Raw genomic sequence first — 27,791 nt, 5'->3', positions numbered from 1 at the left:
GAGCTCAGTATTTATTTGTTTACTTGAAAGAAATCACTCAGGAGTACGTTTTCGTGAGGGAGTGACTGCACAAGCATTTGCACTGTGTTCAATAGTAGTACTTTTAGTGCTTAGAATAGTCACAAACCAATAAGAGCTTCATGAGTTAAATCAAACGAGAACGTCCAAAGACTAGGCTAATTCCCTTTGGATTTGTCATTCATTTCTTACAGGTTCCTATGTATATTTTACTTGGTTAATATTCCTTTGTTAATTTTTGTGAGACTCCATCTTTACAACTAGCTTTCCCACCATTGGGCATGCACACGCACACACAATTTTTGGAAAAATGCACATTCTTCCCCTAAATTCATATCCATTGACACTAGGCTTTTCTACACAAATCAAGTAGATATTTGGTGAAAGCCTATTCAAAAATGGATAATGCTTGAATCCTAAGAACTATGAATGAAGGCATTTTCCTGGCAGAGGTGGCCATTGCTTCAGGGTGATGGATTCATCAGTAGATTTTTAAAGCAGCTGTCCAAGATACTGAACCTAACTTGAAAGCAGGATTCAGCACATTGGATAGCTCCCATAAAACTAGGAATTAGTCTTGTAAAACGGAGGGTGGATTAACAGATCAGAATAATGGAGCCATCAGCTACTTCTGTTTCCTAGCTCCCTTATTCCCATGTTGCTTTCTGCATTCCTCCCAAAGGTTCCTGGTAGATGTCATAAAGGATTGTGGCTATGTCTTGACCAGCTTCAAGAAGATGTGAGGGAGAGAGCAACCCTTAGACTCGTGGTCACAACTGCTGGGCTCAGATCCTTTCCTCGGATCAAGATGCAAGCATCTGAAGACTATTTATGGCGGGGTACAGACCGCCGCTTTGCGGCGGTCTGCCGCCGCCGCCAGTAGGTCCGCGGGGGAGCCGGAGCCTTCCGTACTAGGCCCAGGGGCGTCTGTAAGAGACGCCCCTTTTTTAAAATGGGACGTCCGGAGGACGTCCCAAATGGCGGTGCAGAAAGCACCTATGTGACATTAATGGCTTAATTTCAGTAACACATTGTTAATTTGCAGGCTTTATTTGAACTAATTTACAGCACTTTATCAAAATGTGATATTTCTTAAGACCGCAAAAGAGCAACCAGTGTTAACAAAGCTGTGGTGAAAATTTCAACTGTAAAAACATGCAAGGAGTTCTCTTCTCATATCCAAATGCTGGAACCAACTTAGCCTAATCAGTTAGGACATAGGCGGGCAACTGCAGTGACTCTGGATGCCATATTTTGCCCCAGGGCCGTTTGGGGGCTGTAGGAGCTACTAAAAATGAGAAAAAAACTTTAAAAACAAAAGCGTCAAAAGTGATCTACAGAAATTGGATGTGGGAACTGGATCCTATTGTATTTTCCAACTACAGTGGACCCTTGTTATATGCTGGGGTTTGGTTCCAAGATCCCCCGTGCATAACTAAATCTGTGGATGCTCAAGTCCCATTAAATATAATGACATAGCAAAATGGTGTCCCTTATGAAAAATGGAAAATCAAGGTTTGATATTTGACATTTATACTTTTTTGGAACATTTTCAAACCGTGGATGCTTGAATCCATGTATACAAATCTGTGTATAAGAAGGGCCGACTGTAGTATTAATTCATTGAATCAATTAGTTTTACCTAAATGTTGACTCAACAGTTCAACAACTGACCTAGTGCATCTCCTCTATCTGGAAGTCACCAGTACGTTTCAAACCACTGAGTCCTTCCACTCTTATGGAAAGAGGCAATTAAGGAACTAAGGGATCAGATGGCATGTGACAAGGACTTGGATTCAAAAAGTATAATAAATTGCTGAAGTTTAAAAAAATAAATAAAAAGGAAACTTACAAATGAGTCCATCCATATCCTCAGATAAAAGAAAGGATGCTGACTGGGATAAGCATAAGAACCATTTAGGGTAAATGTGTCTAAAGGAGGGCAACTAAAATGGTGAAGGGTCTGGAAACCATGTCCTATGAGGAATGACTTAAGGAGCTGGGGATGTTTAGCCTGGAGAAGAGAAAGTTAAGAGGTGATATGGTAGCCCTGTTTAAATACTTGAAGGGATGTCATATTGAAGAGGGAGCTAACTCGTTTTCTGCTGCTCCAGAGACTAGGACCCGGAGCAATGGATGCAAGCTACAGGAAAAGAGATTCCACCTCAACATTAGGAAGAACTTCCTGACAGTAAGGCTGTTCGACAGTGGAACGCTCTCCTTCCTCGGAGTGTAGCGGAGTCTCCTTCCTTGGAGGTCTTTAAACAGAGGCTGAATGGCCATCTGTCAGGTATGATTTGATTGAGATTTCCTGCATGGCAGGGGGTTGGACTGGATGACCCTTACGGTCTCTTCCAGCTCTACGATTCTATGATTCTATTCCAGGAATTCCATCTAGAGAGAGAAAGTTAAGATTGAGATGTTACTACTGGCTATGTTCTTGAGGGAAAGAATGGTGGTCATGAAGCTAAAACATTCAGTAAATGAGATTGAGAGTGGGAATTATAATCCCGAGGCACCCAAAGACACAGCATAGCCATTGAGGACAAATTCTGGGAGTTGCACCACGGCCCCATTCATACTGGGGTAAAAGACATGGAGGGAACTGGGATGATCCGGATGCCCCTCCCCCGAATCGCTCCATTAGCAAGTGCCCACTACAAATTGAAATCAAATGCATTTTGACAGAAATCGAATGCATTCTGTAGATTGGCCGCTGCCAATCAAGCTATCGTCATGGTGACGTTTGCAGGGCATCGGGGGAAGTGTCCTCCCTTTTTAAAGAGCCAGGCACAGGGGTTTCAGCGGCTGAAGCAGGGAGAGAGATGCCTCTCTCTCTCTCTCTCTCTTTTAATAAACCTGTGGGCTTTTGGGTCAGATCTGCCCCTGTCCCAGGCAGAGGATGGGATTGCCATGTTTTTTTTTAATGCTTTTAAAAGCAACATTAGCTTTCCCTTTGCTTCCCTTGCTGTATCTGCTCAAGAAGACAAATCATTCGCATATTTGCTCAAAAAAAATTGGTAAAAATGTAACATTGATTGTTTGCAACATTTGTAGCTTCTCCCTCTGCAGAAAGCAAGTGCAAGCCTGGCTCCATCTGCCTCTGGAATAGAAACCATGCGCATGTGCGCTCAAAAAAAATGGTTAAAAATGAAACATACATTCTGGAATATAAACAATGCGCATGTGTGCTCAAAAAAAATTGTTTGTATTTGAAAAGGGGGGGGGGTGCCTGACATGAGCTCCGTTCATGACCTGATTTTTTCCTCCTGCAAGGGAAGGAATGCCCAGCGACAGAGGGCTTTGGGCAGGGGATGCAGGGAAAAGAGGCTCCTAAAGAATGCCTTCCCTTGCTCCCTTCTGCCCAGGGCTCTTTCCTCCTCCCCCTCCACTCCAATGAGGGGAGGAAATGCCTTGCCCTTTGCCCACCCTCTGACCTAAATCCCTCCCTCAATTTGCCTCGATCGTGATCGAGGCCAAAGTTCTCATTCCCAGGACCCGGGGTTTTTAAAAAGAAACGGTATTTGCGCCGATTTCAAAAGACCCGCGCTAGGGGCCATTTACCACGGAACGGGTGTGCAAGCCCCGGATTCGCTTGTGTGAGATTTGGGGTGAGTAGGAACTTCACGTGATTGAATCGGTTTCAAAACCAATTTTTTTTGTAATGTGAATGGGCCCCACAGCAACTTCCAGGAGACAATGCAAATCCCACCTTTGGGATGGATCTCAATGTCAGACTGTTATGTGCTTATTGGTTTAAGGCCAGTAACCATTGGGATTAGTGAAAGAAGCAGCACCAAGTGTTTTATCAATTGAAGTGTGTTATCAAATGAAGTGTTGCCATGAAGGTGACACTTTAGATGACTTCAGTTTCTTTCAATAGCCTGAATCCACATGTTTACTCTAACTAAAGAAGACCCATTGAATCAATGACTTTTATAGGAGTGATAACATACCAAGTTACAATCTGTTCACTGACTTTAGTTGAGGCTAAAAATAGTATTTCGGCTTTTGTCTTCCTTTCTTTCCCATGAGCATCGTGGCTTATGTTGATTTATTCCAATCTTTATTTTGTCCCTATCGGCTCAGCAACCCATGATGTGATGTTTCATTCACCAGCCCATTCTCCTGTTTTTAACTTTGTCATTGGATTCCTTGAGTTTATATATTTACTCCAAAAGCTGATGTATTAAGTCCTCTAAATGAACACTCTTAGAAATATTTTAATGTGCTAAGGCCTAGAGTTTGTTATGGATTTTTAGACCCTGGCAAAATGTGTTGATTTTAATTTTGCAGTTGTAGGCAGGTTTTTCATTTGTTTCTGAAAGAAATGGATCTGAATCCAGCTGGTTGCTGTTATAATTCATCTTGATTTGCTGCAAGGTTCTGCAATATGCCATCTGACAATTGATTCTGATAATCTATTCTAAAGCATTCACTTCTAAAACTACAATGCTCCTTTTTTTGGCTGGGGAAAAGGCGGATTGGGACTGCAGCATGTGTTCGCCAAAGTCCCAATCTGTCTTCAGAAGTGGAAGCTTCAAGCCACCCCTTCTGCCCATCTATTTTTCCCCTACCTGAAACAAAGAAGTTGGCAGCATGCCTTTCTCTCGGGAAAGGACAAACAAAACCTAGACATGCTATTAAAATTGTCTTTGTCTTTCATAAAATGCACATCTCAGCCTAGGGTGTTTGTGGGGAATCATAATTATCAGGAGCAAAAAGAAAAAAAAGCAGACTGAATGGGTTTAACTCTTCTCCTGCTGAAGTCAACAAAAATACCTTCTGATGCTTCCGTCTTCATTGGGAAAAATTCCCTTCCCCCAGGAAAAAAAAATCAATAAGAAAGCCTCACTTGTGTCACCTGCAAGGGTTGCAATGTGCATTAAAACGACAGCATGTATCTTAACTAAATCAGTTCCTCTTTATCCCATGTATAGATAACCTAAAGAATCAATGGTCTGGTTTTCTTAGTGCAATCATTGTTCATTTAGGTTGATTGATTGATTTTTCCCCCATCAAGAAAGCTGCTTTGCATTTGAGTCAGCTGTAATTAAGAAGCATGCATTCTTAATGAATTTGTTAATGACAGCTGTTTCAAAAATCAATGCTTGTTCCTATAGGATGTGTTCCATTTTTCATTCTCTGCAGATAAAATGTGTGTTCATTAGAGATAGCCTCTTGAGAACTGTTGACTAGGTATGCTCTCTTGGCTTTATCATAAATCCTTCATTTGTAAAATACCATGATCACATTTATTGTTTTTGTCACCTTTGAAGTGAACAAGATGATGCACTGGCAGCAGATATAGGCAAGCAGGTCTTTTCAAAAACACAGCAGCATATGTTGCTAAACCAGGGCTGCAGAGATATCTTTTGTTCCAGGAAAGAGAACGAGACATGCAGCTTTTTGAGGGGGAGGGTGGATACTCATCATGTGTGACCTCTGCATTTTTAACTTCATTATATGCAAGTAGGAGATACTTAGAACAGGAAGCTCTGCTTTAGAAACTTTGTTGTACTGTTAGAGATTTCCCAGTCTTTCTTCCTTTGAATGGGTTCAAGTGTTTGGCTTTGCCTACCATACGATATTCATGGAGCTCCTGTAAACCAACAGGTGACTTGAAGGCAGATACAAACATACATTTACCAAGGAATCATTGATTAGACTGAGCAAAGGACCTCAGCAGTCCTTAACAGTGCATATCCCCCATCATTAACAAAGGGCTTCTTTTCCATAGCCAACCAGAAAGATATGATTTATTAGACATGTGTGTTTGTCAAACAACAGATATGAACCATCCACATCTCTCTCCCCTCAACAGCTGCTAAGTTTCTGCTGGGAGGGACTTACTTCCGCTGTTGAATGGCTGTGGAATTGGAGGAGGCAGAGGCAGGTTACTATGCCATCCCTATGCATTCTTCAAAAGAGAGGGGGAAGAAAACAAGATCTCTCTCTCTCTCTCTATCTATCTATCTATCTATCTATCTTGCAATGCAGTGAGAATGAAAGACAGTGTCTGCTGCTCAGTTCCCCACTTCACCCGCTCCATGGCCATTAAATGGCCATAGCAGCACCCTCCCAGGGCTCTGCAACTTCTGGTGAAGGAGGTTTAGATGGAGCACTACAATGATAGAGATGGAAGAGACCAAAAGGGCCATCCAGTCCAACCCTTTGCCATGCAGGAATGCACATTCAAAGCACCCATGACTGATGGCCAACTAACATCTGTTTAAAAACCTCCCAAGAAGAAGACTCCACCATGCTCCACTGTTGAACAGCTCTTACCATCAAGCAGTTTTTCTTAATCTTTAGGTGGAGTCTCTTCTCCTTTAATTTGAATCCATTGCTCCAGGCTATATTCTCTGGGGCTGCAGAAAACAAATTTGTGTCACCCTCAATATGATATTCCTTCAGTTTCCTAAGCTCCTCCTCACAGGGCATGGTTTTTAGACCTTTCACCATTTTGGTCGCCCTCCTCTTGATACACTCCAGCTTGTGAAGTTGAAAGCTTTCATGGCAGGCATCCATAGTTTTTTGTGGGTTTTTCAGGCTATATGGCCATGTTCTAGATGAGTTTATTCCTGATGTTTCGCTAGCATCTGTGGCTGGCATCTTCAGAGAATGTTGGTATAGAAAAGAGCTGGAAGCAAAAATAAACTCTTCTATAACATGGCCACATAGCCTGAAAAAGCCACCAAAAAAAAAAAAAAAAACACTCCAGCTTGTCAACATACTTGAATTGTTGGTGCCCAGAACTGAACACAATATTCCAGGTGTAGCCTGGCCAAAACAGAATAGACTGGTACTAGTGTATAGTCCATTGCCCCTCACCAATAACAAGACGTAATGCTGAATCACGAGCAGAATCCTGACTCTGGTGAGCCAAAGGATCCCCATCTCTTCTAATTTGGAAGCAATAGAGGAATCGTGTGAGGATGAAGATGCTAGAAACTCTGTCCTCTTTTTCTACAGTATTGACAGTTTTTTAAACCTCTATCATTATGAAATACTCAAACATATTTATGCATGGGAAAATGTTGGCATCAAACAACTCATGCTTTTGTTCCAGAAGCTTCTAGATTATTGAAAACATGAGATCACTGATATATTACTCAAAGGGATACATTGGTCACAGTGTAAGAATGTAATTATATATATATGCACGCGCGCGCACACACACACAGAGAGAGAGAGAGCTGTAAATTTACTTGTTGCCACTCCGATATTAAGTAATAGGAAACTTTGCATTTACACTGTTGTGCATTACTCTAATGGAGGACTGCAAAGATAAGTACAGTAATTTTGCTATTCTTACCAAAGCAGTATTTACCATCCTAAAGGCTGTAATTTTCACATAGTCATTTTTTTTAACTTGGTGTATCTGCAATTTAGAAATTAATAGAAACTCAGAATCCAGGCATTTTCATACAATTTATCACAAACAGCCCTTGATACAGTGAGAAGGTGACAAAGTAGATTGTCTCAACAGGTATTGTGTGTGCATCCCTTTGTAAACTCAGGGACTGCAGTTGGAGCAAACCCAGGGAATGCCTTTTGTAGAGCAGATTTCTCTGACCGGCTATGGGACACAGATATATTCTTTGATGATTTGTTTTTAAAATTAATATTTTTTAAAATAACACATCATCATTTCTTTCCCATAATTCTATTGTTCTTAATTTTAATCACTGTACTCCACCTCTGAATATTTCATCCTCCTACTCTAATTTCTCTTTCTATATACATCTCTCTATCTATCCTATCTCTCCTTCCCTTTCTTCCTTCAATTTCTTCCTTCACTATATTTTTTCTCCTCTATCTATATTCACTCAACTCTCCTTTTCCTCCTCATCTGTCCCTCCCATCATTTCCCCCCATTCCTTAACTCTTTTCTTTACCTTTCTTCCCCTCTGCCCCTCTTCCCTTTATCTCTCCCCTATTTCTATCTCCTCATCTTCCCTCCTCCTTCCTCTCCTCCTACCTTCTTCACTTACTCTCACCCTCTTCTACTTACTTACCCTTTTTAAAACCTTACTATACTACTCTCTCATCTTCTCCTACCAAACCATTCATAAATTGACTGACCATGTGGCAATAGGGAGATTTTCTAAGTCCAGGAAATTTAAAGTCCATTTGCATCTAACAGGAAACCCTCTTTTGAAATCCAATATGCCTCCATTCCATTGAGGTCACAGGCCTCTTTCTAGGCCAAGAACAATGGACTCCTCAAGAAGTCTCCATGTTTTTGCATCTGGAACATTTTGGGGATGTAGATGTAAAACATGTGAATTTAGTCCAAATTTAAGAGTAAAAAATGTTTTACTTTCATTGAAGTCTCATTCCACAGGCTACTCTTCATGGTTCTCCTGTTACAGCTACAATATAGTATCTTACAATATAGAAAATATTCAGCAGGAGCTGTGTTGGCCATTTAACAAATGCAAACAAAAATCTGTCAGTGATACCTTTATTGGCAAACAGAAAGGCACAATATACTTATTGCAAGATTTCAAAGCTCCATGGGCTTCTTCATCACAAAGATGTTACAAACCAATCAGGAGGGGAAAAAACAATTGGAGATGTTAGATAGATGCCTGTATGTTGTTTTTTCTTCTTAAATTTGGACTGAATTGGTGTATTTTACCTCTACATCTGGGTTTTTCCCCCTCCTGTTTGGTTTGTAACATCTTGCCTGATGAAGAAGCCCATGGAGCTTCGAAAGCTTGCAACAAGTATATTGTGCATTTTGGTTGTCCAATAAAGGTATCACTGATGGATTTTTGTTTGTAATTATTAGGTCAAGTTTCACTATTCTAACTTATTCTAATTTCTCTTAATTACTGCTCAATTCTCAGTTATCACCAGTTAGCAATTTTATCATATCTAGCTTACAATAGTCAATCACTCCATTGCTCCTTCATATAAACAAAAACCAAAAACCAATCTTTGTTATTTTTTTCTAGAGTCATTTATGTGATGAATTTTTCTCTTCCCAAACCATACATTTGTTCAAAAATGTGATAGAAACAACCAGGAAAAAAATAAACAGATAAATAAATAAATATAACGAAAGTGTGAAAGAACAAAGCTAATACATTTGACCATTTAGTCCATGGATCTCAGCACTTAACTCTTAAATGTATGGCTTTGAATTTTTGTGTATTCACATCATATTTGTGGAACTGAAAAAGGATATCGACTTTTGCATTCCTGATAGGCTTCTGGAATTTAGTAAATACATGGCAAGCAGATACAACATGATATTCTGTATCCTGGGAATAGTTGGAGTGGTAAAATTTGGCTGGTCCAAGTAGGGACAAATTTTAATTTCTGATTGTTTTTGATAAGAACCTACCAAAACTCAGAAATGTCACCATTAATCTGATAGGAAGAATTAAAGATTTATATAAAAAAATGATTGTTCCAGAAAGAAAAACAAACAGGTACATCCACCCACAACACATTTCTGTGAGCACTGAAACATTATGTCCTGGCCTTTCTTGACATGCTAAATTACTTCATTTAAAATCAACAGTTTGCAGCCTGCCTTCATGATTCTTTCACATTCGCTCCCCTCCTGTCAGCAAGACATCTTATCACACTACCAGCTTCAGGCCTCCGGATTAAAAGATTTTTGGCTGTGATGACCAGAAATTTTGAACATTATCTTTAAAACACATTGCATGTTACATATTACTTAATGGGAAAAGTTACACTTTTTAGGAACATTTCACTTTTTATTTTTAAGGAAGCATACTTAAAAATGAAAACAAGCCATGTCTTTCTTCCAAATAATAATAACAACAACAATAATTGTTATTTCTTACATTGCCAAAGGTAGCACACAGGTCCTTGTATTACTTTGTTAAGATTATTGTTCTTATGCATTTGAGAACCCCAGAGTAACATTATTATTGTGATGTGTTACTTTTAAACCCTAATGATGCATTTATAGGCTTCTAAAAGGCAGAAATTCTAAACTGAACCTTTGTCCTTATTAGGTGCCTCATTGCAGTGGTGGCAGCATCTCAGGATCTAGTCAAATGCCTGATGGACCTTCCTCTACAGACTCTAGAGGACTCAACAGATGGGCAGCTCCATGTCGCCAAGAGCCAAGCATGCTGCAGCACTGACACACTGCCAAAAAGAAGCTGCCTAGAGTGGCTTCTTTTTTGCAGTGCCACAAACAGGAAAGGGCGCCACCATGATGCCACTTCCTGTCTGTGATGTGCAGATGCTGTGCCATTATGGCGGCCCCTGTTTGGACTGGAGGCTGCCATGATGGCACAGCCGCCATGCGCTAGGGTTCGGGAGCATGTGGTTGCTGCACGTTCCTGAACCCTAGTTTATGGCACTTCCCGCTCATCTGTACCAGGTCTAGATCTACCAATCCCTTCTCAGAAAATACAGTGTATCAAGCACCTGTCTGATGCTGAAATGTTTCTAAACATTCTATGACATCACCACAGCTCAGGCAATGGCTTAGTTAGAAAAGCAGCAGAAGTGTCTGGCAAAATACACTTTCTCAATGAATTTGGGCAAGTCATACTCTCTCAGCATCAGAGGGTGGCAAAGGCAAACCCCCTATGAAGAAACTTGCCAAGAAATCCCCGTGATAGGGTTGCCTTAGGCTCGCCATAAGTTGGAAATGAATGGAAGGTACACAACAACAACAACAACACAGTTGCAGACATGATTGTTTATAACTTCCAGTGTCCCTTGTCAGCGTGGCCAGTGGGTGAGGATAATGGAATTTATAGTCAAAAAACATATAGAAGGCACCACATTGGTGAAGGTTGTTCTATAGCATCTCTTTGCCTGTAGACAAAGATTCAAATCATTTTTAGATAGAAATGAAGGTATTTACAGTATAGAGGAATGGGCTAATCATACTGCTAGATATGATCTTTAGAATAATCCCTCTGTTTTGGCAACAGACTATTTGAGGGTAAGAAAGAAAGAAAGCCACTATTATCAACAGACATAATTATCAGCACTGAACATAAAGAAACGCATGGTATCTGAATTGTACACTCTGTGGCAGAATGCTGGGATTTGATAACTGAACCTTTCAGAGACATCTTGAAGGTCAGCACATCTGTGGCTGAGACCCACAGTTAACAGTAAACATTTTATTGTATGATTCAGCAACACTCCCCAAGTAATCTTTAGTTCATCATTGTTAGAACAAGTGCAAGGCATAAATGTGATTAATTTGTTTCTACTCTTTCAAAGATTTCGAGGCATATATCATTCTTGTCTATCAGACAGCTCACTTAGAGAAACATTCAGAAAAGAGTAACATCTGTTTGTTCAATTGCAATGTGTAACATTTGTGTCTGGGATTCAGTAGAAGAAGCCATCAAAATTCCGCCACTATTTTTTTAGCAGTGAAAGCAGAGCTGTGGGTACAATAGAAAGGGTGAGCAGAAGTGGATCCAATCCAAAAGCTATAGAATTTTATTCCTCTGATTTTTTTTAGTGAACACTACTAAACACATTCCAGGCTAATATGCCGATCCACATACAATTATTCTCTAGTTTTTGAATTTTCCATGTTGAAATAACCTCCCTAGCTGAAATGCCAAATAAACATATATGTCACAGAGTAAAATACAAACAACAGCATGTATTTCATCATAAAAAATACTGGATGGCCCTTGCAGTCTTTTCCAACTCTATAATTCTATGGTTCTATGATTCTATGTTGAGTTTGATGGGGGGAGATGCATGGAATAGATTTATAAATCAAAGCACTGATACATCCATTCCTAGAAGCCAACATTCCTCACCAATCTTCCCATAAAAAAGCACACTGGAGTGCTCCACTTTGTGCTCTAACTGTAGCTCAGAGTAGGATTGTTCTTTGCTTCCAGTCAGAGCTTTATGAGCAGACCTTATTACTATAACAGGCCCTTGAAAATTGCATTAGATTAGTGATAACGATATGAACAAGTGGCCAAGAAGAGAAAAGAAGTAGCAAACACAGAATAGAAGGTAGTCAAGAGCTAATGAGAAAAGCCGATTCAAGGGAGGGGATATTTGGGCTGATACTGACAGTACTGATAAAGGAAGGAAAGACAGCCTGATAGAGCGGGATTCCAAGGGTAATAGCATGCCATTGTAAAATATGTAACTGAAGAACTATAGACAAACAAGTTTAGCAATATGAGCAGCATCAACATGAACTCAAAGCAGATATGCAGTGTTTCTGGAAGACAGTGGACAAATTTTAATAGCTCTGTGAGTAGACCCATATTAGCAACACAAATGACTGCTAGTATCCATGTCAGCGGGACAGTGATTGCATTCCAGCTTTTAGCCCAAATTGTAAAGGGGTTATCCAGGATGCTGAACCTATTCAAGATAAGGTTCAACACCCTGGATCATTCCTTTAAAATTCAGACTAAACACAGAATGGAAGCTACATATTCTTCCCCTATCAGCAAAAACTGTTTAACTGAACAAACGAGTGATGGCCCAAACAAACAGGCCAAAATAAAGCCACTTCAGGACACTTTGGAGGTATGCTGTTTAAATGATGCATGCGTCCTAAGAGGCCGGATGCTATGCATGGGTGACACAGGTAATTTTATTTTTTTCTCAGCCCAAATCAAACCTCATGGGAAGGAAGTAGTACATGGTAATAGGACCATAGAACAGTGATGTCACGTACAAGTATAGTACTACAAACCCCACAGCAAAAGTATGCATGCTCAAAAAAGGGAGGCATTACAAACAACCTGAGTGCCATTACTATTAGAACAGAAAAGGGTGTGTGATAGTATTTGTTGTCATCAGGTTAACATCGCTCAATTATGGGTCAAATGTGGTAACACCTGTTCCCATATCGTTTCTTTACAGAGCGTTTCTGGGACACGATCAGAACATTATGGACGCTAGTGCGATAATTTCCTATGTCCTCTCCTGGCTGATGTTTTCTACACAGAGAGAAGAAAAATGGGGTTGGTCTTCTGGATGAGAGTGATCTCATATGTCTTCCCTCTGTTTGGAGAACTGCAGTTGTGAAAGTTCTACTCAGTTGCCTCCCCATCTCATCCCATTGTTGTTCTTCCTACATTCCCCTGACCATTTAAGAACCGCACAGCACCACATGGGGTTTGGCACTGCCAGTCTTCAACCATGTCTTACACCACTGGGGAAATCCACTTTGGTGGGGTTTTTTTTAAGGTTATTTTACTGGAATCCTGAGATCCATTAACAGAACAAGGTGGGGAAAGGCAGTCTGATGTGGATCCCATTACAAACTGCATCACAAAAACCACCCACTGGGATAAGCTACATATACATATGTTAAAGAACTCAATCTGTATTGAAAATACTATCAACTGGGGTTCAAGAATTGCTCTCAGGAACATACTGGCCTCACATAAGCTTCCACTGCTGGCTTCACTCTGCTCCGCTTCAAGCTTTCTTGGTGTCACCAAACTAATTTTTTAATTCCACTTTTGGTATTACTATATTTTAAGAAACAAGGTGTCCAAAACCCCTTTTTCACCTGTTGGAAATCACTCAGGGCTCCAACTGTACAGCCTTAAAATGAGCTGGTCAACCTGAAGCCTTAGATCTCCATGCAGCCCTCACACTACTTTCATGTGGCTTAATTTCAAAAGGCCTCCATTAAGATCCATTCAATTTCTGGCAAGAGAGCACTGCTCCTCACCTGTGCATGTTCCAGCCTTCCTCTAGCTTCATCCCACCTCATGGATTTACATGTAATCCATGTGGAGGAGGAGGAGGAGTTAGACCTACAATCTTCTTCTCGGATTGAAGCTAGCTAAGGTAGGGTGAGCAGGGAAAGAGAAGGTAAAAACAAAAGGACAGATCTGAAAAGATCATAGGAAACATTACAGTGTATTTGTGGCTTCTATCTCTGTTTTCTTGCAAATATTATGGAAGCCCACCATAGGTTCAGGACTAGTAGACTTCTGGTGCTATAGTGCACACATTGAGCTTTGGCCTACCCAGAGTAAGTTTGTCTTTAGCTACTTCTTTTAAGGTTCCCAGGATTATTTTAAGACATTAAATTGCAGTTACCTGCAGGTGTATTTTGCCAAATCAGTCATTTTAATCTTTGCAAATGTAAAAAAAAAAAAAAAGATAGACAGTTGCATGCTGGGGAAGAATGGAGAGTGTATCCATTTTAAGCAACTCCCAGCCAAAATCTCCATGTGACATTTCCACATTCAGCTGATAGACAGATCTTGTCACTCCAGCTATCTTGGTATCTCTGTGTGTTGCCAGACACCCTTCCTAGTTAATTTGAGGTTTTACTCCCATTCTCAGCTGTTGCTCTCAGTTTGACTGGCTGTGTGAAATTACAGCCCCTATCTGCTGTTCCAAAAGAAAAGAAAAGAAAAAGAACCACAGAAAAATCTTTCAAGAACATACATTCAAATTATCATTATTGGATTGGGGAGATAGAGCGCTCTCTCTCTCTCTCTCTCTCTCTCTCAAGAATCTAGCCAACTATATCTTGTGATTCCTTGTCAAACAAAAAGTTATGTTATATGTTGCTTAGCTACCATGTATTTCTCGGCCATTTCCCTCTTGGTTAAAACTCAGTTAAATCAAGTGTAGAATTTCTATTCCACTTAACTTGAAAGTTTAGCAACCAGACATTTTCCTCCCAATAGGAAAACAACAGCTGTAATCCATGCCTGAAGTGGAGTTGGATGACATGCCACTTCTTTTCAGGTGGAAATAATGGAGTTTGGCCTAGCAAACAGCCCACTTCCTTTTTTTCTCCCCGTTTGAAATCATCCCACTTCCTTCCAAATGATCTTATCCCTTTCTTACTCCTCCTTTGGGCACTGACTAGAATCCAAAACTTTTGAAAGGTAATTTTATGATTATATGTCAGGGAAGATTAAATATCAGAACTGCATTAGAGCTGACTATTTGGCAATCAGATCTGATGCAGAGACTTCATGATCTGAATCTGGTGTGGAAAATTAAAATCTAAATGAGTAGTGGATAGATTTTCATTTCTCTCCTAACCATTATACACTTGCTTGCCTGCCTGCCTGCCTGCCTGACTTTCTGTCTCTTTTTCAAATTGCATTATTATCTTTTCTTTTACAGGAACAATGATTAATATTATTTTTCAGGAAACAGTAGGAAAAACAAATGTAAAATCAGATGTCTCCATGTTGAATTGTGAGTCAATACTAAACTAGACTTAGGTGTCAAACACAGAAGAAAATAAACATTTTCAGAGACCTATAGTCCAAGATTTAGTTATTTTCAATCAAGAAGAGAAGACCTTCTGGACCAGACCAAGTGTTCATATTGGGCCCAAACAGGCCACAATAAAGCTGCTTTGGGTCACTTTTGAAGTATGCTGTTTAAATTATGCATGTGCCCTAAGAGGCCAGAAGCTGTGCCAAAGCCATGCTTCAGTCCTAAGGACTGGAGTGCAGCTCTGGCACAGCTTCTGGCCTCTTAAGATGTGTGTGTCATTTGAACAGCATATCTCCAAAGGCAGCTTTGTTTTGGCATGTCTGTTTGGGCCCATAGTTTCCCATGTGATCTTCAACAGTGGTCACCTCAAATGCTTTCAGCTCTCCTTCCTTGTAAATTCTTCACAATACCTACACATGCATGCTCTGCAAGTCATGTTCAAAGGCATACACCCTCTTGCCAAGGGGATCTCGTTCAGACATTATGGCTAATAGCTTTTGATAGACCTGTCCTCCTCCATGAATTGGTATGGCCATCATTTGCATCTAAGCCTCTGGCCATCATCACATGTTTTGTCACAGAATTGTGTTAATGATGGTTTGCATAGAAAACTTCTTTCCTTGGTATGTTTGGGATCACTTGCTCCTCAGTTTCATGGGGCAAACATAGTAGGGATGTAATTCTTTGCTTTTAAAAAAATTATTCTTGCATACAAGAAAGAACAAAGCTTTTCAAAATAATTTCTTTTTGTTGGGTAAGCTCAAAGGCATTTTACTATATTTTTGGGGACTTTTCTGCAAAACAATTGATTTGTGCGCATACACCAAAAAAGTTTACTCAAACAACAGTGGCCTGGATCTTGTTGGTTATTGCCAGCTAGAGTAAAACCATTGAATCAACTGTTGAATAGTGAAGCAAAACATAGGTAAATCCTATTGATTGAACAGGTCTACTTTATGTGGAGCTAACAATGCAATTTAGGCCACATTGTGATTAAGAACACTTTTCTGTGTAAAAATTTTGTTGAAATATTGTTGTTCTTTGAAATTATTGCAAAACAAACCCCAAATGAGAAAAATCTTGTACTAGTTGATCATTGACTTGACAAGGGCAGGATACAAACAGCCGCTTTGCGGCGGTCCCCCGCTGGCACCATTTGCTCCGCGCGGGAGCCGCAGCAGCCCAACCGCGCGGCTCCCGCGCGGAGCAAAAAAGAAGCTCCATTTCGGAGCTTCTTTCTGTGGCGCACTGATGACGCTGGCGCATTCGCGATGTCACAGGCGCCGCAACACATCTGGACGCTATGCGTCCAGTACGTAAAGATGGCGGCGCCCCTGTGGAAGGGGCGCCTCCATCTTGTACGTATTGTATATGTACTAGGGTTAGGGGGGTGCGGAAGCACCGCCCCTTCCTAACCCTAGTACGTATACAATACGTACTATATGGCGGTTTGTATCCCGCCAAGGTGTTTCACACATGTCAAGATATCCTTTCATGTCAGTGGGGGAACATTTGTGAAGTATTCCTTTCACTCCTGGAATGAAGTCCACTCAAACATATGGATGACATGGATGAGAGTATTTCTTTTCCCATTATGCCTTTGATGAAAATCAAACAAAATCTGTAAATTTCTTTATCTTCATGATGAAAAGAATGTAAATGTGGGAGAAACCAAAATGGGAGATTCATCCATCCAGAACCTATGCTTTGAGTTTTCAAAGCGGTCTCAAACTGGATTATTTCAGCAGTGTATTTGGACCTTTGTGTATATAATATACATTCAACGCTATCCAATTATCCCATTTTCCAGTGCTGTCTATGCTTCTAAATAAGCAAAAACAATCCATGTAATGTGCATTTGTTTCCCCAAGGAAAAAAATAAATCCGCAAATCTTGCATGTCAGGGCAAGGGTTTTTTCCTCCCTCCTTGTTTCATCCACAAAATATATGAGAATGAACCTAAGAAGGATTTACTTCTGCCATTTACTGCAGCCATTCACTCAAAACCACAAGGTTGCGAGTTCAAGACCAGCAAAAGGGCCCAAGCTCGACTCAGGCTTGCATCCTTCCGAGGAGGGAGTTAAAATGAGTACCCAGACTGTTGGGGGCAAATTAGCTTACTTGCTAATTAGCTTACTTGCTGTTCACCGCTATGATCTTTGGAATAGTGGTATATAAATAAAACAAATTATTATTATTATTATTATTATTATTATTATTATTATTATCTCTGTAGCCTATTCCTCTTTGCCGTCTAGATTTTAATACACCACTCTCAGGTGAAATGTAGCCTTCTTCTCTAGGCATTCATTTACAGTTACCCAGGTTGTAGCACAGGAATGGGCAATTGTGGACTTTCAGATGTTTTTGGCCTACAGCTCCCAGAAGTCCTATCCACATGATCAGTGATGAGGGATTATGGGAGCTTGACTACAAAAATATCTGAATGGCCACAGTTCCCTACCACTGTTCTAGCCCTGAGAATGGTAGCTCATAACTTTTTTAGCGTCAAGCAAATGCAGCTCTCCAGCAAGATAAGGTGACCTTTCTTGCTATCTAGTGTTTTTTTGCTTCAAGAAAGAGGCTAGCAGCCATCTGGAAGACTGCTGGCTCTAGGAACTTTGTGAGATAATACCTAGTACATTTCCCACTTTCCTTCAGGAGTTTAGTCCCCTTCTCAAGGTCTTTGTTAAGTTATTCTCTCAGAAAAAAAAAAAAGAAAAAGAAATCAGCAAAGGATAGGTCATTGTCATGACTCCAGGGTACAATTTAGCAAGATGTTCTCTCTTGCCAAGAGCCCCAGTAAAATGACTGGGAGATATGAGTGTGGTAGTGATCATATATGCTAATAGAAAATTAAATCCTACACTGTGAATCTTTGCTTGATTGTGGATGTAGGCAAGATGTCATCCTTAACACCCAAGAGGGATGTAGCAGCAGGGTTGCAGAACACAAGGACTGAAGAAATAGAAAACAAAAACCCTTTAGGAATAAAGCCAGGACTGAGTAGAGCTCACAGACTTTACACACAGCCACACATATGTACACACATGCCTGGTAACAGTCCATGCCTGGACTGTTGGGTGTGGGAATTGCTGTTGCTGCTAAACAAGTAGGCATCAGAAATCCTTGCCAATCTATTGCCAGTTAGCAATAGCAAGTAAATTTCTATACCGCTTATCAGTGCACTTAAGCACCCCCTAAGTGGTTTACAATGTAAGCTAAATGTCCCCAACAAGCTGGGTATTCATTTCAACAACATCAGAAGGATGCCAGGCTAAATCAACCCTTAGCCTTTGGCTGTGAGTGAGTGGCTGCAGTAGGTACCTGGAGAAATACCAACAGTTTTCTTTTTCTTTATAGAATCATAAAATCACAGAACCAAAGAGTTGGAAGAGACCTCAACAGCCATCCAGTCCAATCCTCCTGCCATGCAGGAATACACACTCAAAACACCAGCATTTGTTTAAAAACCTCCAAACAGAAGACTTCACACTCTCTGAGGTATTATATTCCACTATCAAACAGCTCTTACTGTCAGAAAGTTCTTCCTAATGTTTAGGTGAAATCTCTTTTCTTGTAATCTGAATCCGTCACTCCATGTACTAGTCTCTGGAGCACCAGAAAACAAACTTGATCCTTTCATACATTTAAGCATGGCTATCATATTACCTTTAAACTATCCTTTCCCCAGGCTAAACTCCCTAAATGTCTCCTCATAGGGCATGGCTTCCAGACTTTTCACTATTTTGGTCACCCTCCTCTGAACGTGCTCCAGTTTATCAACATCCTTCTTGAATTGAGGTGCCCAAAACTGGACACAAGGGCTGGACAGAAGGGGGAAAGGGGCAGACAAAGGCTGCCCCTTTATCCCCTGAATCATTGCTGTGGCGACCACACATTGCGGCAATGATGCACTCAAAAAAAAGGAGCTGCGAAACACGGCTCCTTTTTCTGCCACTGACAAGGTGCCATTAGCACCCTGGAGCGGCGCAGTGATGTCTGTTGTGCACCATGCCATTTGGACATGGTGCACAATGCACATCATCAGCGTGTGCGCCATCTGAAGATGTGCATGCAAAAATGGCTCCGGGAGAGCACGGTAGGGCTTGGGAGCGTGGGGATGCTCTGCTCTCCCGAGCCTTTAAATCGGCCCCAGGATGGCACTTGTTGCCTGTCTGTATTGGGCCACAGTATTCCAGGTGAGGTCTGACCAAAGCAGAATCTAGACAGTACACTCTTAACAATGCAGCCTAGGATCAGATTATGAGTAACATATGTACCCCACTTTTCTTCCAATGAGTCTGAGGCAGCATACATGGCTTTACTTCTGTTTCACAATGACTCTGTGAGGAAGATCAAGCTATAAAACAGTGATTGGCCCAAAGTTGCCCAGTCTTGAGGCTCAGTGAGTACTAGAACCCAGATTTCTCAAGTTCCTAACACTAACCATTCTACCACATTCCCTCTTCAGCAGAGCAGCTTTCTTATCCCTGGCAGACAGTGTTTGCAGATGACAAACATAGGATCCTGGGTAAAATCACTTGTTCTGACATGGCAGATTATTTTACAGATCAGCCACTGTTAATACCCACCAGGCCACCAAGCCATTAGCACTCCAGGCTCTAATGGAGATAACTTTCCTCTGTCAAGGTCATTACATATTCAATAGTCTTGAGTAAAAAGCTGTAAAAAGGAATGCACCTGGATGCTTCTATAATGGTTTGTGTATCAGAAAATGGGAAGCGTCAGGCAGATTGGTTACAGATTATTTCACAGGATTAGTTACACCTTTTGGAGGTGCTTTTCTCAGGACAATATACGCTGGATTCTGAATCACCCGCTATAAACTCCTAATTTTGCATCAGGCACAAGCCCATCAATTTGTGTCTAATTATATTCTTCCGTGTGAGATATAAAATACCTCAGGGTTTTCTATAATAAGCCTCATTAATGTGGATGAGAAATAATTCTGAAATTCCTTCTGCCAGGGCTAATGTTAATACTGATTCTAATTGCTCTTATAGGGCATTAAAGTGCAGGGCTTAAAAAAAAACCCACAACTTTAAACTAATAATTTAACAAAGCTATAGTTTAGAACTTAGGATCTTAATTCCCCTACATTTTGCATTATTGTGTTTTATGTGTTTTTGTAGAACAGCAGGGTGGTCAGACATTTATGGCCGTGTTCTAAAATTAAAGGAAGAGTTATTCAAAAGTAATCCCCCCCCATAAATATATAATTTATTTGTTGGCCAGACCAGGTTAGGTATATTTGAAGTAAGAGGGAGGAGATGAATATCCTCCCTGTGTATTATGAGTGCATCTTCAAGGTATTATGTTGCTATAAGTTAAAAAGCAAGTGGCCTTAGATACTATGCTCTTATTCCTAGGTGTAAAGAAATATAATATTTTGACATTTCAAGTCAGCTGCTGAGACAGTTGCTTCATCCTGCCTAGTAGTAGAACTGATACAGCAGTTTACTACCTCTGAAAATATAGAAACAATACTGTAGCATATTGTACTTTCAATATTTCTAACTCGGATGAGATGGGCAGGAAGATTTCAGGATGGACATTATATCTACCATCCTGATCCTGCCAAGAAAAGTTTGTCATTGATGCTTGATGCCTTTGTAAAACCCTTTGAATGCCACCTTAGCGGTGTTTACAGTGCTATAAATGTTGGCTGCTGCCCAATGGACAGGTAAGTTGGCCTGAGATCTCAAGAAACCAATGGGAGTTGGCAGCATGGTTGCCCTGGATTGTGAACACTATGAACAGAAAAATATCATTTTTAAATATCACAAAGTGTATACCTTTATAGAAGTAAGACTACAGCACATTACCCTTTTCTGGCTTTCTGATGGAATTGATTCTGAATGTGAAGACACTATTTTAAAATAATCCTGACCCAATATAGCATGCAAACTGGAGTCAAAATGCCAGGTTCTGTTTTCAGGCACTGAAAAATCTCCTTTCACTTCAGGAATTTGCAAACAGAGGTGTGATGTTTTAGATTGTAATGAATGCAACACCACCCACACTCCTTTTATTCCCCCACTCAATATCCAATAAGTATTCTCTCAGCCTGCTGACTAAAGACAACATGGGTCAGGAAGTATTTCTCAATCTATTTTGGCTATATTTGCACTTGGTCATGACAGTGCCACATTGAGTGGGTTGTTTGACACAGATGCATAATTATATCAGAATGCTAGAATTAGATATACAGTCAGCTCTCCACTTTTATTGGGATTAGGGACACAGGACCCCCATAAAAATGGGGAAACTGTGAATAACTCTAGGGCCCCCAAAACCATAATTAACCCTCCAAAAAGTGTGATCTGCAGATTCAACTCACCATGGATGCCTGCGAGGCAGCGAGGTTCCTATGCGAAGCAGCGAGGTTCCGCCTCGCACCCTCAGAACGTCTGGGCAGCAGCTACTGAAGGTGCCTGGGGCTAGGTTAGCCTCCACAACACGGAGGGCATTTTCCATGGCTGCCCCAGCCCTTTGGAACGTGCTGCTCACCGAGCTCCGCTCGTCTACCACCCTGGCCCAATTCAGGAAGGATCTAAAAACCTTCCTGTTCCAACAGGCATTCCCCGAATAAAAATCCTGTGGGCCTCCCTCCTCTTCCGTGGCCAAGAGGTTGGGCTATGGGGCTTTTTTGCTTGTTTGTTATGGCTTTTTACTGCTATGTATTTTAACTTGCTGTATTTGGTGTGTTGTGTTTTTAACTTGTTGTAAGCCGCCCTGATCGTGGGAAGGGCGGGATATAAATAAAAATTTTATTATTATTTATTATTATTTATAAGCAGGCAATTGGTGGGATTTACCGCCATCCTCTCTGCTGCCCTATACTATTTTTAATAGAAACTTACAAGCCTCGCCACATGTTCACAGTCTCTCAGTCCCATGAAGCTTGCAGTCCCTATTAAAAATGGCATTAGGGTAGCAGAGGAGGTGTGAATAGGCACATCTGCAAAAGTTGAAGCTGCAAATGTGGAAGGCTGAGTGAATTCTAATAGAAGGGATCAGAATGTGATCCTTTATAGGCTGGAAGCCTTTTGTTAAGAAGAACTGGGCAGGGGAAAAGGTGCCTGATGTAGCTGTATAGGAGCAATGAGCTGGTGAACAAATATTAAAAAATGTAATATCTGATCAACGTTCCTCCTCTTACCCTTGAAGATCCCTTTCTGACACCATAAATGCTCACCCAGAGATAGTAAATATGCTCATTCATTTGATGCAAACTTTAAATAAACCAGCATTTGAGTTGAATGTTTTAGGTTGTTGTGTTATATAAAGAGCTTCTTATGGACATAAATATTATTTTAAAAAGCTCAAGCATTTGCTTATGACCACCCCCCCCACACACACACACACACACTCACATACACAATATGCCCAAGCTATTCATCCATGCTTTTTTGTGTGGAGAATATTGGAGTGAATCAGCAACTTCATTTTCTCAGGAGAACTAGAGCCTCAGCACGTGCCAAAGATGATCAGGCCAGAGGGAAGGTCTTTTTGGAATTAGCTTTCAATAAGTTATAAACATTCCTGGTTGTAAAAGAGACAAACGTCTATGGATTTAACGGTCACAGCAAACCATAGTGATGCATAACTTGTCAGAGTGCCACTGGCTTAGAGGAGGTTATCAATTCTTAAGTTGGCAAGCTCCATTTGTCACTGCGCATGATCTGCAAGGTGCCCATGTAAAAGAAATATATTATGGGCAGAGTCTTACATGTTTTAGGATTTGCCAGAAAGAGGGATAAAGCATCTATTGAGAATTTTAGAACAATTGCCTATTGAATAAATGAAGCTGAGCTGCTGGAACCTGTCTTCTTTTTAATATAAATCCCACCAGGAGTGGTGTAGGGGTGACATTTTGGCTGAAATTATTTTTGTCACTTACATCAGTATAATGTTCCATTTATGCCAAAGTAAGATACTTTGGGGGAAATACCCAGAAGCAGCAGCATCAAACTGGAAGGAAAAACTGTCTCGGTCACAAGAGACAATTGCCCTGCACCTCATGAATCATTTAGGAGCTGGCACAGCAGCTTTCCCTTGAGAGAGGTGGCTGTTACTACCATCTTCCTTTCATCATACCACCAACAGCATTTCTACCCCTACTGTGCTACTGTGTGTCTCCATTGTGTTCTGATGCCAGTAAAGTCTCTCTGTGACAGTGTCAGGATCCAGTGCTAAGCATTTGTCCCGAGAAGGAGTTGATGAAAAAGAAGATTCCTTTGATGTTGTGGGAGATGTGGACATGTTGCTCCTTGTGCTCCCTGTACTGGAAAAACACAACCTGTTCATCCCGTCAGTCACATACTGCAATTTTTAGTGCCCTGGCTGACTTGTGGAGGCACATCATATACACCTTCATTTCCTTCAGGATTTAAACTGTATGCAATTTCCAAGTGCTGTCCTGGGGATGGGACTCATCGCGGGGTGTCATAGACATCACTCTGGGGAGCAATCAGCTGTCCTACAAATTGAGTTGGGTGGCTCACTGGGACATCATATGGGCCTTGTTGGTGTGGTGTTAGGCCTGAGGAGGTGGGTAGGTTGCTAAAACATTTTTGTCCAGGATCTTATGCAGCTGCTTTGACCATGGGTGGAGGGGCATCGTACATACCCTCTGGTCTTGTTTCATATTTTATGCAAGCTGCTGAATCTGGTGAGCATTCTCTGGAATCATCTTTGCATGCTGAGGGGGGGGGGAGGAATAGCATAGATCCCTTTTGAGGAAGGAACATCATAGACCCCTTAAGATTTCTCATCACTCATTTGAGTTGCTTGCCCAGGACCTTTAAAAGAGGTAGGGGGGACATCATAGATACCTTGGAGAGAGCGAGCTGGTGGGATGTCATAGGTATTCTTCTGCTATTTGGTAGGGAACTTGTAAACATAACCTTGTCCTGACCTGACTGGAGTTATTACTTCAACAATTCAATTTATATGCATGTATGGTGATTTGTATTAGATATATGTTATGCATTGGAGACAGGAAACTTGAGGGGAAATGTATAACAACACAGGCATGAGAAACACTCACAGAAGTTCTAAATGCATTTATGAAACTAGGAAAAAAGGATGTGTTATAGGTATTACTCATTGCTTTTTTAAAAAAATATATTAGTAGGAATTGTGAATATATGAAACAGCTAAAGCATGCACCTGATTTTCAGACATTTGATTCATCACCTGTTTGCTTATTAGAATATCTGGATGTGGTCCAATAACCAAAGATTGCAGGGCAACAGAACAACTTTACAAAATTTAAAATCTACCGACAAACAATACAGAGCAATCTACATTTGCATTCTAAAACAAAACTAATAGACCTTGGGTCTCTATAGGTTTGGTGAAGAACCAGATTTTAATCTTCTCCTAGAGTGTGACCAATGTCTCTCCCCCCCCCCCCTTTACACATAATTATATAGGTAAATACTTTTAGAGCTATCATCAAGAAAAATTCTTCCAATATTTCTGATGGGCAGGTGTGGGTCCAATGTGGGAGAAATCTTTGTAGGCATACATAATGAACACATTCCAAATATTGGCAATCTCATCTGTTGTTATTAATCCTTTGGAGGCTTGAATTTGGCATGTTAATTTCTCCATGAGTGCAATTGTCCTTCCTCTATCAAGTCATTTTGAGAGATAAATTCCATCTAATGTCTAATGTCTATAACCAAATAACAGCAATCTCTAGACATGCCGCTATCGGTGCAATTGATATTGAGCCTTTATGCTGTCACTTTATATTCCTTTCCATGAAAATGGAGAGCAGAAATACTCCCACAAATATGTATTTGTTGATTTGTCATTCTAGATATAAATTCTTGCCCTTCTTTCTATCATTTTTCAACTGGAAGGCAATCAAGCCACAGGTGGATATAGGAAACAAGATTGCTGCAGCCCACCCAACAACCTGAAGGTAGTGCAATATTAAATTTGGAAGAGTGACATGGAGTAAGAAGTTTGTTGTTGTGTGCCTTCAAGTCATTTCTGACTTATACCAACCCTAAGAGGAACCTATCCTGGGATTTTCTTGGCAAGAGCTGTTCAGAGCAGGTTTGCTATTGTGTTCCCCTGAGGCTGAGAGATGTGACTTGCCAAGGGCACCAAATGGGTTTCATGGCTGAGATGGAAATTGAACTCTAATCTCCAGAACCATAGCCCAACACTCAAACCACATTAAGATACCAATGATGAATAAATGATGTTGCTGTTATTTGGTTATTTAGACATTACATGGTTAATTAGGATTTTATATTGAATGGAAAATACAACTGCTTGCTCATGGTGGAATTTACTATCAAAGGATAAAGACCTTCTGCATCTGAAAAAGTGCACCACAGTGAGACATCCGGGCTGCATTCACACTAAAGAAACTATCTAGTTTGATATAACTATGGAGCTTGCCGCTCGGGCAAATAAGCCATTCTACCTCTTTCAGTTTCAGTTCTGAATCTGGGATGCCCCCAGATGTTCTCATAGCTAAATCACCGCCGATCTAGGAGGGATGCTACCACTCAGATGCATCCCAGGCTGAAGCCTTGCTCAGCTGGCCAATATTTTAAGTCGGAAGCTTTGAAAAAGTGCTAGCTGAGTGAGGCTTTGACCCAGGATGTATCCAGGTGGTGGCATCCCACCTTGATCGGTGGTTATTTTGCTATGATAACATCTGGGAGCATCCCAGATACAGAACTGAAGCCAGAAGAGGTAAGCCAGGTTATTTGCCCAAACTATAAGCTCCTATAACTACCATGGTTCAGTGTGATGGAGTCCTGGGATTTCAGCTCTCTGACAGAGAAGGCTAAATGTGTCACAAAACTACAATAGCCAGAATTCCATAGCACTGAGACAAAGCAGTTAAAGTTCTGTCAAGCTAAATTATTTCTGCAGTATGGATATATCCCCAGATATCATAAACCATTAGGTAATCCTCATAATGTGGCTTCTGGTGACTTTTCTCCCTTTAGTGTTCCAAGTAAATTTCAGTCACCAGCTTTGCTGATATAGACATTGTCACAGTGCTCCATTCCTCTTCTATCAGACATTGCAGGAGACTGTGAGCTTTGATAAAGACAATTAACAGGGTATCAGCCAGCAATCTAAGAGGTGATGATGGAGAGAAACCATTAACCATGCATCCCAGCATGCTGAAAATGAATACTTTTAACACCTCTTCATCTGCAACAAAAACCCCAGTCCATTAGTGAGCAATCCACTAGGCTAGATTTTTGGAATTTTTGCTTCTTTCCTTATCTCCTAATTTTGTATCATCATGCCCAAAGAAGAGTTCTGGAGAACTCAAACGTGTGCACAGGCTTTGTAACGCTTCAGTGTCCCCAATAACATGTATTACCCATCTCTGGTTTTTATTTTCTTTGTAGGGAGAAAAAAGCCAGAGCTAGTCATTTTGTCAGCAAAGGTAAGATGAGGTAGCAAGAACAGATCAATATTTTTTTAGTGAACTAAGGGAGATTCATGCAGGAATCATCACTGATTATTAGACGAGAAACTCGACAAAATTAGTAGATAAGAAACTCAGCAAAGCCACTGACTTATGATAAAGAGCCACTGGTGATTGGTGTAATCATGAGAAAAAAACAGGCTTTGTATTCCATTTGTTGTCCTTGTTTGTTTGTTTGCTTGCTTGTTTGTTTTTAGTGTGGGATGATTGGTGTAACACTGCACAGTTGGAAAATATGCTTTAAAAAAGCATTTTCTCCAAGCAAGTGTGAAAACCAATATCTAAACCAGTCATAGCCAGCACAAAACGTAGGGTCTTTCTTTTATGCCAGGAACCTTCCTCTTCCAAGTTCACTTTAAATTCCATGCTGTCAGGGCCTGAAGATTGTTCTCAAACACTTTCCACTTGTTGTTGTTGTTATATTTATATTTATGTATATCCCACTTCACCCCCAAAATTGGGACTCAAACTGGCTCACAATTTCAAAGGACAATGCAATTCAAAAATATAAAATACAAAGAACAATACAGTTTAAAGCATACAAAAAGTGAGCACTAAAATAGAATTAAACTATTATAGAATTAAAGGGGCATCACTCGTTAAAAGAATAAAATGCAATTTAAAAGACAAAAGCAAATGAAAACAGTGCAATTTTTAACTTTTGGTTTTAAAAGCCTATCTGAATAGAAAAAAAAGTATTAGTTTGCCAAAGGAAGGACAACAAGGAGTCCTCTGCAGGGAGATACAAAGACTAGAGGCAGCTACCAAGAAGGTCGTCTCTCATCTCTCCACCAACCATGTTTTCTACCAGACTTTTCTGATGGGAAATATAAGACACAATCACAATTCCTTCCAGTTTCATGTAACTTCTTGAAAATTGGTTCAGCAACACAGTAAAGAATGAAGTGGATTGTTGTTCAGTATTTTCCCTTGAATGCCCAAATAGCACAGTATGTTTCTGAAATATTGAACTCTTTGTGTCTGAGCAGCTGTGAGAAAGAAGACCTTTTTGTTATGAGAGAATAGGCTAGTTATGAAAAATTAACAGAGACAGAGGGAAAAG

At 40.5% G+C, this 27,791-nt stretch overlaps 1 pseudogene; it reads right to left on the bottom strand.

The window, feature by feature from the left end:
* Positions 1-23,684: 23,684 nt before the first annotated feature.
* LOC121937145 lies at positions 23,685-26,312 on the bottom strand (annotated as a pseudogene).
* Positions 26,313-27,791: the final 1,479 nt, after the last annotated feature.

Source organism: Sceloporus undulatus, chromosome 7 (genome assembly GCF_019175285.1).
Source record: "Sceloporus undulatus isolate JIND9_A2432 ecotype Alabama chromosome 7, SceUnd_v1.1, whole genome shotgun sequence".
NCBI lineage: Eukaryota > Metazoa > Chordata > Lepidosauria > Squamata > Phrynosomatidae > Sceloporus > Sceloporus undulatus.
This window is presented reverse-complemented; position numbering and strand designations above follow the sequence as displayed.